The 17939-nt window shown below is 41.5% G+C and overlaps 1 protein-coding gene across 2 annotated transcripts in view; it reads left to right on the top strand.

The window, feature by feature from the left end:
* The window catches only part of LOC147101207 (signal transducer and activator of transcription 5B-like), a 178383-nt gene that overhangs the window by 51878 nt on the left and 108566 nt on the right, over nt 1-17939 (top strand). The window contains exon 2 of one of the 2 annotated variants that reach the window (XM_085966454.1): nt 10492-10610. The exons of the other annotated variant lie outside the window; for it this stretch is intronic. The gene's annotated coding sequence lies outside the window, so the exon portion shown is untranslated. The remainder of the gene's footprint in view (nt 1-10491; nt 10611-17939) is intronic. 2 annotated transcript variants of the gene reach the window in all.

Raw genomic sequence — 17939 nt, forward strand, 5'->3', positions numbered from 1 at the left:
AATGAGAAGGGAACCTACACTGGACTATGATGAGTGTGTTAGGGGAGGTAACTTAAAAACTTGCACAAAAAGATAGATTTTGAAGAAGGCTTTTAAGGGTGGCAGAGTTGAAGGAGGATGTTCAAGAAAGTGGAGCTGAGGCAGCTAAAGGCCCTGCCATCAGTGGTGGTGGTTAAGATGGGCCGCACAGAAGGCCAGAGTCGGAGAACCCAAGGGTGCTGATGCGAGGCTGGAGGAGGTTGCACAGTTAGGGCAGGCTGAGGCCATGGAGTGATTTGGAGATGATGAGGATTTTAAATTCAGTTCATTGAAGGATGGGGAGTCAGGGTAGACCAGCAAGAATGGTGGGTGATGGCTGAATGGAACGTAGTGCAGAATTGGATATGGACAACTGAGTTCTAGATGATTTGGAGGAGGAGGGGAGACCAGCAAAGAAGACGTTGGAGAAATTGAATCCAGAGGTGGCGGAAGCAGTGAAGGGATAATTACAAGTCCTAGCCCTTTTCGGGCTACCCCAGATCAGGCGTACTCCCCAGACGTTCATCTTCAACTAAAGTTAGAGATAGCCGAATTCTATAAGACGCTTAATTGGGTCTAAAGGTCCAGGCTATCTCTCCCTAAAGGAAAGGAACGACCTGAAGATATTACCGTCCTCCAGATAGCAGTTTTAATAAGTTTAACTAGACTGTAACCTTCCGGATATTATGAGGGTCTGGAATACCCCCCCCCCCCCTGAATTCTGCAACTCCTTACAAAGAGTGTACAGAAATTGGGTTCGCGAGTTTATACAGAAATACTCTGAGACAATTCTAAAAATATATAGTTTTATTTAAGAGCCGACATTCATTTAACAGTTGTTGAGTCAGTCGCAACATTAACAGTTCAAAAACAATTAGCTTACATTTCTTATCAGAGATCCTTATTCTCAAATCTTTACTTCGTTACATTTCCACACTTCTTATTTCTATATCCAGAACATCCACCAAAATCAAATGTCTTGATTACCCGAGACTCAAAGTTAAAAACTTAGTGTGCCTCAAGTTGAGAAATGCTTGCCCGTTCAGCGACTTCTGACTTTGTTTGAAAAGCTCTTATTTTTATACCCTTTTTTGAATGGTATATTCTTTGAAGTTTCCTGCTGATGTAAGCTAATTGTCTTATTCATTCTCTCTGAATGCTTTCTGATCTTACTGTCAATTTAGCTACATGCATAATTATGTCTCCACCTTTAGCTGTTCCAAAAACCACCATAAATACAATGACAGTAGTCTTTATTTGATGCCATTCTTATCAAAGATTTTCCATTCAATTCTAAAACTACCTTAACTAGTTATTTGCAGACATTGTGGCTCCGTGGTGTTCCAAGTTCAATACAAAAACAATGTAATTGCTTGGTGCATCTATTGAAGTTATATCTTCGAAGTGTTCTGTCGGTATGATATTTACTATATGTAAATCAAAACCACTTTAACCAGAGTGTTTACTTGTTTTCTAGCTATCGTAATTGGTTGCATATTTAATCTTATGTTTCCTGTCTTCCAAGTTTAACATAAAAACTATTTGACCAGCAGGTGTTTCTTTTACTTGATGTCATCTTTTCAAAGGCACATGGTTTTTAAATATTCTGTTTCTGTTTCACTGAGTGTTAGCTTATAACACTTTAAACTAGGTCTATTCATTGTGTTGGTTGCAAACCGCAGACCTTTCGGACGCGCCAAACTGCTATTTCAATCGGGCCTTTGTATTAGCATTAACAATCAATTCCCATTTCAAAGCTTGTGGTGTTTACAACTTGTGTTATCAACTGATCTTTATCTCAGAAGCCTGTTTTCTGTTTGCAGCTTATGTCTCTGAGGCTTTAGATTTTTAAACCCAGTATCATGTATTAATAATGTCAGAAATCTATTCATATTATGGTGTATTTCTTGAAATATGGCTTATTCCTTCACAGCAGGTGTGCAGTTTTTGGCAACAGTGGGAATAGGCTTTTTAGAGACCAATGATGTGAGGCTTTTCTCACTCATGTTGTCATTCATACATGACTAAGTCCTTTGTAAATAGTTAATCATTTCATTTTGAACTGAAGGTTTGAAGTATAATTTTGCTTCAAATTTCCATTCCTCCCTCACCTTTGCATATTGATTCTTCCCTTCCCTTCCTGGGCTTCTCTATCTCTGGACATGGGCTTTCCATTGACATGATTATAAGCCCACCGACTCCCACAACTACCTGGATTTTTATACTTCCCACTTTGTAAGGACTTTTTTTTTTACTCCTAGTGTCTCTGTCACATCTGCTCTGATGAGGCCACCTTCCACACCAGAGCTTCTGAAATGTCCTCCGTTCCGGATTCCCCTCAACTATGGTAGACAGGACCTTGACTGAGTGCTTCTGCTCTTTCCTCACCTCTTCACTGGCCTTTCAGAAGTGTGATGGGGTCTCCCTTGTTTTCATCATCTACCCTAACGGCCTCCGCATTTGACCGATCATCATCCACCATTTCTGTTATCTCCAACATGATTGCACCACCAAACGCATCATCCCCTCTCTTCCCTGCTTTCTAAAGGGACTGTTCCCACTGTGACCCCCTCGGTTCACTTTTCCACCACCCCTACCAGCTGCTTTCCTTCCCCTGGCACCTTTGCATGCAAGTGCAGGAGATGCAACACCTGCCCATGCACCACCTCCCACACTATCCAGGGTCCCTGGGTGAGACAGCAATTCTTGTGTACTTCCTTCAACCTAGTATACTCATCACACACACACTGCTATCTATTCTACATTGGGGAGACCAAACACCGATTAGGTGACTGCTTTGTTGAAATCTCCATTCTGTCCGCAAATGTGATCCCCGAGCTCCCTATCGCTTGCCATGTCAATTTCCCATCCCACTCTGGCCTCCGACTGTGTTCTACTGCAGCTCAGTGCATGCTCGAGTAACAGGACATTATCCTTGCAGCTCGCTGGACTTAATTTTGAATTTAAAAGTTTTAGACCTTAACTATAGCTCCCATTTTCTCTCTTGACAAGAAGTGCTGGCAATGTGGGATGGGTGTACTGATGTTTCCGGGGATGGGTGGGAAAGACGAGTTAGTGCTTGGCGTGGAGACCATCTGTCGGAATGCTGTGCTGGCGAGATAGTCTGCATCCTTAGTGTCGACATGCTTTTTTTCTCCTACCAAGCTCTTGGGCTGCTGGAGCCTGCTTTGCTTTCCACCTATCTGCCCCCCACCTCTTAGTATTCACACCCTCGTATGTCTTTTATTTCTCTCATTATACCTTTTATTGTCCCATTCTAATATCACTTCTGCCATTTAACCATCTCCTGTTCTTCCATTAAGCACATTACATGCCATTTTCCCGCCTCCCCCTTCTTGTTCTGTTTCTTTTTAAACGCTATTCATTGGCAATAATTTCTCGTCTCGACAAAGAGACGGCTTATGCAGTGTTGGACTTGTCTGTTCTCCACAGATGCTGTATGACCTGCTGAGTGTTTTCAACATTTTCTATTTTTACATGCTTCAAGACCGCTACCATTATTCCTGTGCCAAAACAAACGGCTGTGACGTGCCTGAACGACTATCGACCTGTCGCACTCGCACCCATCATAATGAAGTGTTTCGAGAGACTGGTCCTGGCTCACATCAAAGCCAGTGTTCCCGCCTCTCTTGACCAACACCAGTTTGCCTATCGTGCAAACAGATCAACGGAGGATGCAATCACAACTGCTCTACACTCTGCACTGAATCACTTAGATGGTAAAGAGACCTACATCAGAATGCTGTTCATAGACTACAGCTCAGCATTCAACACTATCGTCCCCAACAAGCTGGCCACCAAACTCCACACTCTTGGCCTGAACACTTCCCTCTGCAACTGGACCCTGGACTTCCTAACAAACAGACCCCAGTCTGTCAAATTAGGTAACCACACCTCCTCCTCCCCGCCCCCCCCCCCCCCGACCCTGAACACGGGGGCCCCACAAGGATGTGTGCTGAGCCCCCTCCTCTACTCCCTCTTCACCCACGACTGTGCGGCTGTTCATGGTTCCAACACCATCATCAAGTTTGCGGATGATACCACGGTGGTAGGCCAGATCGCCAACAACGATGAGTCAGCCTACAGGGAGGAGGTCCAGCATCTCGTGAAGTGGTGCGCCGATAACAACCTGGCCCTTAACATCAAGAAAACCAAAGAAATCATTGTGGACATCAGGAAGTCTAAAGGCAGAAGTCACACCCCCATCCACATCAATGGGGCTGTGGTGGAAAGGGTGGACAGCTTTAAGTTCCTCGGAGTCCACATCACGGAAGACCTCTCCTGGTCCCTCAATACCTCCTCTCTGGTGAAGGCCCAGCAGCGCCTATATTTCCTAAGGAGGCTGAAGGGATGTAACCTGTCACCCCTGATCCTCCTAACTTTTACCGCTGCACAATAGAGAGCATTCTGACGAACTGTATCACAGTATGGTATGGCAGCTGTAGCTACTATGACCGGAAAGCCCTGCAGCGGGTAGTCAAAACTGCCCAACGCATTACCGGCACCCGGCTACCGACCATAGAGCACATATACCAGAAACGCTGTTTACGGAGGTCACTGACTATCATCAAAGACCCTACCCACCCCAGCCACAGTCTGTTCGCCCTCCTGCCATCTGGGAGACGCTACAGATGCATTCGCACCCGAACAACCAGATTTAGGAACAGCATTTTTCCCAGGGCTGTCATCCTACTGAACTCCACGAATAAACTCTAAAGCCTGCACATCTGCCAATGCACTTTATTATGTTTATGTTTATGTTAATGTATTACAAGCCAAATGTATGTTGAATGTTTAAATGTCTTAATCTAAATGTACACTCTCGGGAGCCGCAAGCCTACATTTCGTTGTACTGCACTTGTGCACTAACAATGACACTAAAGTTGATTATTATTATTATTATTATTATTTTGTTGCCAATGCCAGCTCTTGAAATGAATGTTTTATTTTTGAAGTATGTTACTGGCTAAAATTAGTAAATTTTGTTTGAATTGAAACCATTTACCACACTTGTTGAAATCCGCAGTCAGTTGGCTTCTATTTTCATTTATTTTATTTGACTTTATTTTTCCCAAAAGTAAAATTTTAATTGTAAAGATTTCTGCATTTTAATGTAGTTTTTCTGTTAAACGTGTTCAATTACCAAGGGTTATGGTGCTTGTCTTTAACACGTCTGCTCTTTGAGAGAGGGAAATGGATGAATCCTGCATGACCAACTAAAATGTATTCAAAATGAAACTCAATAAAATTGATCAGCTCAACTGTCTACAACATATCCTTTTGCTTTCTATTGGGCCTGAATGACTGTCAGAGTAGAGCTTCTGGAACATTAACATTTCCAAGTTTAAATAAAAGATGAACATTTTACACCTTAAAGCTAGCAATAAATATTAATATACTGTCAATCTGGAGTTTATATGCTATAACATTTGAAGGTACACTTCAGAATAAGATGCAAGTCTTCTACTTGCATAGTAAATAAAAGTGATCTCTGAAACCAAAGTTTACTGATGTAAACTGGGGAGAGTAGCAAAATGCAGGAGACTAAAGGAGGCATTAAACAGGCTAGAATGGGTAGATAAGTGGTCAAGAGAGTTTAATGCAGAAAAATTGGATTTAATTCCTTTTGGGAGCAAGAATAAGGAATGGAAATACACCTTAAAGGTATCATTCAATTGAAACCAAACTTCCTGGTAGAAGCATTTACATCTTGAAGTGGTCATTCTTTCTTCCACCCCCACCCTTACCTCCTGCAGTATCATTTCCTGACCAACATCATGGCCTTGAAGCGGATCATTTATTGATGTACTTTAGTATTAGTGCCATGTAATCTTTTCACATCTTTGGTACCAATTGTATATCTACAGAAAGTGACATTTATTTGGATGCTGAGTTGAGTGTGCAAGCCTTTGATGTTTTACATGGTGACACCGTATTTTTATATTGGTACAAAGTTTCAGCAAAACGTTCTTGCTGAAGTGTCATGAATTTTGGGAGAGAAAGTGGTACGCGTCAAGAACTATAACTTCACAAAGGATCTTCTGTTCCAAATGATTTGGAGTATCGGGTAGCAAAGTTAATGTGGGAGAAAGAGTATGGCAGTGTTTTCCAGATTTTATTATATTACACTGTCCATTTGGCTCAGTGAGAAGAGTTGGAATGTTGAAGCTTCAAATCCTCAAATCCCATTCCAGGACTTGGAGCACATAATGGAGGCTGACACTTGTATTGACCCATCAGAGGCCTTTTAGATGAGCTGTTGGCAGTAGCCAGATTTAAAAATGAGAGCCAAGAAGTAAATGGGAGATGAAATATTTTGTTGTATTTACTGATGGCAGAATGTGGTAACCGACAGTTTCATAAAGGCAATGCCAATTTCTGCCAGCAATAATCATAGATGCAAAGAAAATGCCATGTCATAAGTGGAAAGTTTATACTGTACTGTAATTGTATATCATACTTTTGAAATTGTAAGATTTAATTTGGTTAGATGCTAATTTTTATGCCTTCTGGGCCATTATAAGAACTTGAAATTGTGGCATTGTCCTGTAATAAAATTAATTTATCTTTTTTTTACTGCGATTTAGTTATGTACAATACCCCATTTATACCAGTTTGCATTTGATGGCACAACTGCCCTTCCAAATTCCTGATGTAAATGCTGTTTTTACTACCATGGCAACACACACCACAAATATTGCTGATTTTTTTGGTTACTCCCTTGACTGCTGCTTCAGCCTGCAATATAAACATTTTTGCAGAGGTGACCAGAAAACATGCCTGAAGATCACTTCAATATGAAGAACAAAGTGGTCTCTGTGTTGCTGACTTAAGCCAACCTTCCTCAGCAATTGAGCAAGATACTGACTTGAAAGCATAATCAGAAATATCAATTTCCGAACAGCTACATAGGTGCAAGCTTGCTCGTGCGCTATTTTAAAGTCGGTCTGGTTGCTGTAAAACTGCCCTACAATATAAACTTGGTGGTTTCAATAGTAGAATGGCTGAGGGCTGATGAGGGAGAATAGTTTCAGGAAGCAGCTCACCAATAAAAATGAGCTATTCGTTTTAATCATCAAGCATAGACTAAAACTAAAGAGCTCGATTTAATATTTTAGTGAAAATAAAATCCAGACTTTTCAGTAAAGGCAAGGGTGCTTTCAGCAATTCAACGATAGATAAATGTGTCTACTGCCTGCGCCTTTTCGGTTTCTTTCATTGTTTCCACATGAAATCTTCAAATTGCACTTGGTATTTTGAGCGAGCAAATCATAGAGTTTCACTGGGCCGCAAGTATTCCAATTAGTTCTGTGAGCTTTGGTTGTGTTCGTATTTTGAAGCTGTGAGGATCTCTGGGTATTAAAATCTGGGATCCCAGATTAGGAGGCAAATTCTATTCGAGGTGAAGTAAGAGATATCTTATGACCACTTTGAAATGTTCTTACAATCTTGCTTGCTTCATTCATAAAGTTTTTGATGCTAGCAAAAATCAACCTTGAATGCTGGAGAACAGAACTACATGTACTTGCATGATTGTCTGACCACAGAGCAATGTGGAGCCAGTCGTGTAACTTTGTAATGTCAAATGCACATCACTCTAAGCAGCTGCCTGTCTCGTTTTTATAGCACTCCTCGTGCACAGGAAAACATCTCACAGGATCTTGCATTTAACAGTGGATGCTGAGCAAAGGGAAAGGCAAAATATGGAGGGTTAGGTATAATCATGCTATTTTTGATTCTACGATCCTTGTGCTATGGAACGCATGTACACTATTGATTGAACTTTAGTGAGGGCATCATGCAACTTAACATGACAATGCTATGTCCCTGATTATAAAATGATTGAATACAATGGATTCTAATAAGATATTTGAAATGGACGAGGATCGGACAAGAAGGCGTCCAATAAAATACTTGGGCCAAGAGTCAGATTGGGTGTTTGAAAGTATTTCTTCAGCTTCTTTGTCTAAAGTGTACTGTCAGGGGATTTGGTAAGTATGCTATAAAAAAAACAAAGACTTGCATTTATAAAGCGCCTTTCATGACCACCAGACGTCTCAAAGCACTTTACAGCCAACAAAGTGCTTTTGGAGTGTAGTTACTGTTGTAATGTAGGAATACGTGGCAGCCAGTTGGCGCACAGCAAGCTCCCACAAACGGCACTGTGATAATGACCAGATAATCTCTTTTTTTTTGTTCTGTTGACTGAGGGATAAATATTGGCCAGGACACTTGGTATAACCCCCTTGCTCTTTGAAATAGTGCCAAGTGATCTTTAACGTCCACCTGAGAGAGCAGACAGGGCCTCAATTTAACGTCTCATCCGAAAGACGGCACCTTCAACAGCGCAGCACTGCACTGGAGTGTTAGCCTAGATTTCTGTGCTCAAGTCCCTGGAGTGGGTCTTGAACCCACAACCTTCTGACTCAGGTGAGAGTGCTGCCCACTGAACCACAGCTGACACATGATATAGTTCTAATAACAAGGGACTTGACCAGTTCTTCAGTGACGATTATATGACCGTGTATTGAGAGAGGGGTATGAGTCCAGTGATGTCTCATGGCCAATTGTGACTTCCTGGCGTTTACCTGATTGCTTTAGGAATTGGAGTTAATGAGTTATTCCAAAAATTGGCAATTTTTTCTTCTTTTGCTTTCATCAAGAGCCAGAGGTTGGGAAGTGCATTAAGTTGCATTGCCTTGCTGATGAGGCAGGATTTAATGGGGCTGATTGGTCTATTGTTTTCAGCCTTTTTGTACTTTTGGTTATATAATTATAGAATGTTACGGGACATTCTGTGCCGGTTGCTAAGCAAATTCGATTACTGGTTTTCCTTGCTGCTTCAGTTGAAATGGAAATAGAGTTTATTTAGTTATCAAGCCTCAAAGATTCCTGTGAAGCAAAATCCTTCATGGTGAAATTGCTTAATTTTGGATTGTATGTTTATTTTAAATTTTGTTTCTTTTGATCAATTTGACCAAGTAATTATGCATGTGAAAGTAAGAAGCCAACCATACAACTTGGAATATCCTATAGTACTAATGAAGCAGGTAAAGCTCAGTTGCAATGCTCATATAGTACAGGTAGACTATCCTTTATCCGAAAACCTCGGGACCAGCCGTGTTTCGGTTTTCGGAAAATTTCGGATTTCAGAAGGTATTTTATAAGACTGGGAAATTTGTCGGGGCGGGGGGTCGGCGGGGGTGGGGGTCGGCGGGGGTGGGGGTCGGCGGGGGTCCGCGGGGGGTTGGCGGCGGGGGTCGGGGTCGTGCGCCACTCTGGTCATGTCGTACGGGGGGTGGTCGGGGGTGGGGGTTGGTTGGGGTCGGCGGGGGGTCGCCGGCGGGGGTCGGGGTCGTGCGCCACTCTGGTCATGTCGTGCGCACGACTTACGCTGAACGAAAAAACCTTCGGTTTTTAGAGGGTTTCAGTTTTCGGAAGTTCGGATAAAGGGTAGTGTACCTGTATGTAAAACATAATGGCCCATAATTTACTGTGAGCGGCGAAGCACAGGTGTTCGCCGCTAGCCCTGAAGAGAGTTGCCCACAAAGATCTCGCGATCTCAGTGGCAAAGTTCGTTTTTTTTCGACGTTGAATTGAGATCAGTGTAGTATAGTGGGGAATCCCTAGTGTGCTCTGCTGTGACGTCACCAAGCTGTCTAAGCAGCCAATCACAATGCAGAATTCTCACAGGGAACCAGAAAGTGAAGAAGTTGCTTTTATCCTGACTTTTTAATGTTATAGAGAGCAAAACAAAGATTGGGGCTCTCACATGGGGAAAAGGTAAACCTGAAATAAATATGAACAAACTTTAAAAAAAAATATATAATTTTTTTTTAAGTTTCTAAAAAATTGGAATTTTTTATTTTAATGGATAAATTTGACACTCCACAAAATTAAAAAACTTTTGGGCCGTACCATTTGTTTAGCAGTTAATACACTTAAAACCTAATCCAACAAGGTTTAACTTTTAATGGGGTGTTTAACAGCGATATTACCGCGGAAAAGCCCAGGTTTTCGTCAGTTTCACTAATTTCCCTGATTTCACAGATTGCCAGTTATGGAGGGGCACAGCGCAGCCAGTGTCAGCAATGAATGACTGACCGCAACTTCAGGATTTCCGCGTTAGGCTGCGCATGCCCTATATCCTGAAGTTGCTGTCAGTTTCAAAGGGGTAATCACAGTGAACGAAGAGTGTTCGCTGTTATGACCCACTGCAAATTCCAGGCCATAGTTGGAAAACTATAATTTTGCATTGGCTTCAGCTTCATTTTTGCAATAGGTTACATTTAAATGCTGCAGTTTGAAAATGTGTTGGTACTCAATGTACCTTTTTAATAAAGGTACCAAAAAAAATTTTAAATAATTTCTTTACAGACAATTGTGTGATAGTGTTTACATACACTGTTTATGTTAAATTTTCAAATTCCAATCATTTTGTCTGTTGAACAGGAAATATTCCGTATCTAGCGTATTGCTGTCATTATTTACTGGCACAGATGGATAGCCTGGCAGACTGTTGAAGCATTACAGAGACTTAATGTTGGATTGGCGTAAAACAGCTCAATGAGGTCAGTAAATTGATGGTAGGGATCTGTGGAGGTAGAGAAAATTCATTTTAATTCTTTAGTATGCATAGTATCTAGGAAGCTTAGAATTCAAATTAAAGAATCCTATATTTTCAGTAGATTTTTGATTTGGAGTGTAATTTTATAGTTACAGAAATGTAAAAATAATCATCTCATTGTATTGTCTTTGAAAGTGACGCATGCAGCATTTTCTAATTTTTTTGTACTAGCAAGTAGTATCAAATTCTGCCGCTGAATGTGCTTGTGTGTGTTTTTAGCTTGTTTTTTTAGTTGCACATCAAACCTAACCATTTAAAAACTGATGGGTTGCAAAGTTTCTGTTTGTATTACAAGCTAGCAGAAATGGAAGCTTCTAGTTTTCTTGGTTCAAAATTTCACTAATCTCAACAGATCAAGGCTGTTGTTCAATTCAGAAAAGCGTATGTGCGCATGTTTTGTTTAGATATTACAGTTTTGTCACAGTGCTTACAGGAAAATAGATTGGGCTAGTTGAGTACACATTGGAAGCAGTGCACTGTTGAGGTTCAGGATAGTTTCGAGGCTTCCCTGGCGATTGGCTGTTTGGTAATATTGAGGGCTTTGATTACACTCGAGTCAGCCATGGCTCAGTTGGTAGTACCTTTGTTGTGGGTTCAAGTCCCGCTCCAGGGACTTGAGCAGAAAAATCTATGCTGACACTCCAGCGCAGTGCTGAGGGAGTGCTGCACTGTCGAAGGCGCCATCTTTCAGATGACATGTTAAACTGAGGTTCCGTTTGCTCTCTCGGGTGGACGTAAAAGATCCTATGGCACTATTTCGAAGAAGAGCAGGGGAGTTATTGCAGGTGTCCTGGCCAATATTTATCCCTCAATCAACATCACTAAAACAGTTTATATGGTCATTATCACATTGCTGTTTGTGGGAGCTTGCTGTGCTTTAATTGGCTGTAAAGCTGGTGGTCGTGAAAGGTGCTATATAAATGCAAGTCTGCCTTTTTACATTGAACGGAATCTTGTGATTGGTTTGTTGCCCTCTGCGAGACTCTGTGGTGTCCAATCAAATGGAAGATGATGTGTCCGCTTGTAGCTGTGCTCGGAGTTGGCTCACTCACCTTTGGGGATGTCCAGGTTGTGTGAGATTCCAGAAAAGGGTTCTGGACTGCTAGTTACCTTCAAGCTCCGGGTGCGGTTCCTGCATTACTTGTTATGCTTGCTGTATGTGTCATTCCCCTCCTGTCAAATTGCTTACTGACATTTATTGCCTAAGGTTTCGATATGAAAAATGGTAATTTGGATTCCATCAGCCCTGTGGTACTTTGTTCATGAAACTATATCTCAGTATCTCACTGTCGACAGGAGAGATAACATAATGTAACACTGGAGGAGAAAAAATACATGATTTTTGTGGGATTTTGGTGTATAAGGGTTTATATAAAGTGTGTTGAAAGAAAAGAGATTCTGCAATGTAACAATTATTATTTAGCATTCAATGGTATATAACCGGCTTCCTGCTTTTATTTTAATTACTTGTGAATTGTGACCAACTGTTCTGCATTGATTGTGATGCCAACATTTTTCCTAAGCCATTATAATTTTAAGAACTATGCTGAATCAAGATTATTTTCATTTTTGTGACATTAGTATGTTTATATTTTTTCTATATTAATGTTTTGGAGTAAGCCTGCAGTTGAGATGCTCAAATGATATCTGTAAATCACTTGAGCCTTGATCAAGAGCCTTCAAAATCTCTTAATTTTCTTTTGCAGTCTTACTGCTTGAAACTGTTCAGTATTTTTGTCAGTCAGCATGGAAGCAATGTGTTCTGTAAGAATATTTTTTCCGGCACTATACGTAGCCTTTTTTCTGATTACATCTTTGTGAAGCATCTTGGAATGTTTTTCTACTTTAAAGGCTCTATATAAATGCAAATTGTTATCGTATGCAGTTGGGAGGAATCTGTTTTTATTTGTACACTAGTTCTTATCTGTACACCACTAACTTACAAACGCAGAATCCGTGCTTGGATTCGAATTTCCCTGAGGTTTTCTGCTGGGGGAAGAAGTGATTTGAGAACAGTACTGGTACAATGAAGTATGTACTATGGGTCCGAATGCATCCAGACTGATTTTTAATCCGATCATGTTTTTAGACACTGACCGCATTGAAGTGTGACTATTTGCACTGCCAAAATAAATCTATCAAAGTTTTTAAATGTTTTCATTGCGTAATGTAAATTATATTGACTTGTATCTTACAGATGTGAAATAATTTGCTCTGTATCTGACTGAGAGTTTCTGTTCTCTTGGTCAACAACGGGTTCAGAGATGAACAGATATCTAAACACAATAGGGGGTATATTGTGGCTACTCTTTTAATCTGTATTTATGTAGGTTTATCTTGGGCTTGTCAGATTGATAAATTTGCAGAGTTTTGTCCTGCACTAATATCAGAGATTAGGCTTTCCTCACAGGCACCAGAGCAGATTGTCTTTTTATTATCATTATACAGTAGTTGTTTGAATCAGAGCATGCGTTCAGCTGTAGTATAATTATCCAGATAGAAAATTACAGGGGTTTTTGTAGGTCACTGCAGTGCTTTGCTTTGTGTATAATACGTACAGCAGACTGACCTGTGTATTTTGATAGGTAAGCAAAGTTCTTTGTCTCAGATTTCTATATGCTTAGTATTTAGTATGAAGGAACCAAAATTGTTTTTGCTAATAAACTGACTACTTTGAAGTGTGGAGGCTGTGGTTAAAGATTTGTGCTGTAGCTTTATTTTCAGCCAAACCTTAGACTGGTGTTTCTTGTAACAGTTGGTGGGATATTTATGAAAACTATAAAACGAGGTGGTATCAATTGACAGTTGAACAGGGAGATTCTCCAGGCTTTGTAGCACTCCTGATATATTGTCATATTTGTAAACACGGATTGTAAATTTGATCTTGAACAACAAAATGTAGTTACATTTTTGAAATTCTCATTTCATCCCTTTAGAATAGTATTGCAAAAGACCTGTTTTTGAAGTCCCAGTTGGCTTTGTGAGATGAGTGTGGAATGAGAATTTTAATAATATCTATTGCATTCATAAGTGACTACCTAATAAACTAATGAATTTAATATTTCTACCTGAATTTTAATATTTAGCAGTATACTAACTCAATGGAGTATATCATTTTTCTGTAAGTCTAGCAGACATTTGTTGTATTTCAAATATGGTTTCCTTTATTTTTTTGAAGGATATTTTTGGGTAGGGGAAAAAACACTTGCTGATTTCCTTATTTATTTTGCGATTTGTTTTATAGGGCTAGCAACACAATGAGTGCACTTCGGTTGTCATCATTTTGGAAAATAAGACGCCACTTTCATTTCAAATCGTAAAATAAACAGTAGAGAGAACAGCAAGTAGTTCTTCAGGATAAAATAAAATCTGGTATTCTTGAGTATCTGGTATCAAGGATTATGTTATTTATAACTGAACCATTTTTTCTGAGGGGCTCACCACTGAATTTTTATCCTCTTAAACTAAATTGGTTGCATCAGGTTTTCTTTCTGCCGTAGCTCTACATTTTTTGGGGGGGGGAAAAAGGTCCTGTCTTTACCTCCATGAAAGCAGCTTCTTCCGGACAGAAGAATACACAGAAACTGCTTTTTGTCTTTTGTGAAAGCAACTGTGGATTCGAAAGTAGGCACAGAGTCAGTTTTCCTTTATTGAAATGTTTTTGGTGATGACAGAAGTAAAAGAACAGAGGGAGTCATAGGTCTGACCCATTCCTGGGACTGGGGCGGAGGGTCTGACCCATTCCTGGGACTGGGGCGGAGGGTCTGACCCATTCCTGGGACTGGGGCGGAGGGTCTGACCCATTCCTGGGACTGGGGCGGAGGGTCTGACCCATTCCTGGGACTGGGGCGGAGGGTCTGACCCATTACTGGGGCGGAGGGTCTGACCCATTCCTGGGACTGGGGCGGAGGGTCTGACCCATTCCTGGGGCTGGGGTGGAGGGTCTGACCCATTCCTGGGGCTGGGGCGGAGGGCAGGAATTGTGTGACTGTTAAAAGGCTACAGCAGGCAAACTCCAGTCAGTCCCTTGTGATTGGTCAGATGGACCACAGAGCTATCCTAATATGGTTCAATAAACACCCCCCCCCCCCCCCCCCGCAAACTCTTTCCCCTTCCCAAAAAATATCTTTATTTGTACTGAAATCCCTTTAAGGGGTTGAGTAAACCAGTAATAACTAGTGCCGATGGTTCACGGTCTGGATTAACTAGAATGCACAAAATAAAAATTGCATCTTTGTAAATCCAAGAAGAGGTTGAATGCATTGGGGGAAAATGTAAATTCTGGAAATTGGCACGAGAAATGGATTGGAATTCCAACTTCTGCAAGAACCTTTTGCTGCAGTAATTTGTAGTGCACACTTTAACCATTAGTTACTGCTGGTTTACTCAACCTCTTTAAAGGATTTCAGTGTTGTGTATGTACCTTTTAAGGGAATAACTGGTCTTAGACTGCAGTACCGGCAGTGACCACCCCTGTATAAAAGGCCCTAGCAGGCTTCTGTAGTTTCAGTTTCAAGCTGCCTCTTGTTCAGTAAAGTACCTGTTAAACTGTTCTCCCGAAGTCCGTGTATTATTGAGGCGCGGACTTTACATTCAGTACCAACAAAGATTTTTTTTTTGGCGGGGGGGTGGGTGTCCTGCTTATTGAACCATATTAGGTAAACTTTGTGGTCCATCCGGCCAAGCAAAGGGACTGACTGGAGTTTTCCTGATACCTTTTAACAGTCACATAATTCCCCCTTGTTCCTGATGCTGTATGTAAGACCTGTGACCCAGATGTAGCCATCTGTCCTTTTTTCTTCTGTTTATCACCAAAAGCATTTCAATCTTGCTGCCCCAGCAGGAAAGCAGGAAAAGTTACATAGAATTTACAGCACAGAAACAGGCCATCGATGTTTATGCTCCACACAAGCCTCCTCCCACCTTATTAATCTCACCCTGTCGACATTTCCTTCTATTCCTTTCTCCCTCACGTACTTATCTAACTTCCCCTTAAATGCATCTATGCTACTGGCCTCAACCACTCCATGTGGCAGAGTTCCACATTTTCACCACTCTGAATTAAGTTTGTTCATGCTTTCTTCTTCTATATCTTTTTGTAGCAGGAAAGAGGAGCTACAACTCTATAAAATGCTGGTATTCTTCTTAGCTTTACCATCACCTTAGTCAGATTTTCTCTTGTTGGTACTTTGGTTCAATAGAAGCTTGTTTTGGTGAAGTGTACTGTAGCTCAAGATTTTTTTTTAAAAAAAAGAGGGATAAACCTGGCCAGTCAGTTTAACGTCGATGGTGGGGAAGCTTATAGAAACAATAATCCGGGAGAAAATGAACAGCCACTTGGACAAGTATGGACTAATAAAGGCGAGCCAGCACAGGTTTAAGGGCAAATCATGGTTGACTAACTTGATTTAGTTTTTTTGATGAGGTAACAGAGTGGGTGGATGAGGGCAGTGCACTTGCTGTTGTGTCTATGGACTTTCAGAAGGTGTTTGATAAAGTACCACATATTAGGTTTGTTAGCAAAATTGAAGCCCATGGGATAAAAGGGCTAATAAATAGCAACATGGATACAAAATTGGCTAATGTATAGAAGACAGTTGTGAATGACTGACTGTTTTTCAGACTGAATGGAGGTATACAGTCGTGGTCCCCAGGATTCAGTACTAGGACCATTGCTGTTTTTCATATACATTAATGACTTGGACTTGGGGGCTGAGGGTACAATTTCAATATTGGCAGATGACACAAAACTTGGAAGTGTAGTAAACAGTGAGGAAGATAGTACAGTAATAGGCTCCAAGAGGACATAGACTGGTGGAATGGGCGGACACATGACAGATGAAATTCAACGCAGAAAAGAGCGAGGTGATTCATTTTGGTAGGAAGAATGAGGAGAGACAATACAAACTAAATGGTACAATTTTAAAGGGGGTGCAAGAACAGAGACCCCCCCCCCCCCCATGGGGGGTGTTTGTGCACAAATCTTTGAAGGTGGCAGGACAGATTAACAAAGCAGTTAATAAAGCATATGGGATTGTGGGCTTTATAAATAGAGGCAGAGAGTACAAAAGCCAGGAAGTTATGCTAAACCTATACAAAACACTAGTTCGGCCCCAGCTGGAGTCTTGTGTCCATTTCTGGGCAGTACATTTTAGGAAAGATGTGAAGGCTTTGGAGAGGGTACGGAAGAGATTTACGAGAATGTTTCCAGGGATGAGGGATTAAAGTTACATGGATAGACTGGAGAAGCTAGGGTTGTTCTTCGAGCAGAGAAGGCGAAGATGAGATTTTATAGAGGTGTTTAAAATCGTGAAGGGTACAGATAAAATAAATAGAGAAATTTGTTTCTGATAACGAGAGGGCACAGATTTCAGGTGATTGGCAAAAGAACCAGAGGCGACATGAGGAAAACCTTTTACACAATGAGTGTTTAGGATTTGGAATGCACTGTTTGATAGGGTGGTGGATACAGATTCAATAGTGGCCGTCAAAAGGGAATTGGGTAAATACTTGAAGGAGAAAAAATTGCAGGGATGTGGGGAAAGAGCGGGGATGTGGGGAAAGAGCGGGGATGTGGGGAAAGAGCGGGGATGTGGGGAAAGAGCGGGGAAAGAGCGGGGGGATGTGGGGAAAGAGCGGGGGGATGTGGGGAAAGAGCGGGGGGGAGTGGGGAAAGAGCGGGGGGGGGTGGGGAAAGAGCAGTGGGGAAAGAGCGGGGGGGGAGTGGGGAAAGAGCGGGGGGGAGTGGGGAAAGAGCGGGGGGGAGTGGGGAAAGAGCGGGGGGATGTGGGGAAAGAGCGGGGGGATGTGGGGAAAGAGCGGGGGGATGTGGGGAAAGAGCGGGGGGATGTGGGGAAAGAGCGGGGGGAGTGGGGAAAGAGCGGGGGGAGTGGGGAGAACTTGATTGCTCTTCAAAAGAGCCGGCGCAGAGTTTATGGGCCGAATGGATGCATTCTGTGCTGTACTATTCTATGAATCTATGACATCCTATTAAAGCTGTTTCTGTTAACTGTCACGCATTGTGTCCTTGTTGTTTTCCATCAAGGCATAACTTTACTTTGGAACACAGAGAAAAGCTGAAAAATTAGAAATGATCATCGAGGACAGGATAGCTTCACTAGATAGGTCATCTCCATATTTTGGGGTCAAAAAGCACAGAAAAGGACTTGTAGACCAGGGGACCAAACTGATTTTTTAAAAGGCATCTATTGAGGCCGTCCAACCCAGAATCTTAGTTGACTTGAGTAAAAGCAAGTACAGTAAAAAGTTTAAT

The sequence above is a fragment of the Somniosus microcephalus genome, chromosome 24 (assembly GCF_052327205.1).
Source record: "Somniosus microcephalus isolate GS21.2 chromosome 24, FLI_Smic_1.0, whole genome shotgun sequence".
Classification (NCBI taxonomy): Eukaryota; Metazoa; Chordata; class Chondrichthyes; order Squaliformes; family Somniosidae; genus Somniosus; species Somniosus microcephalus.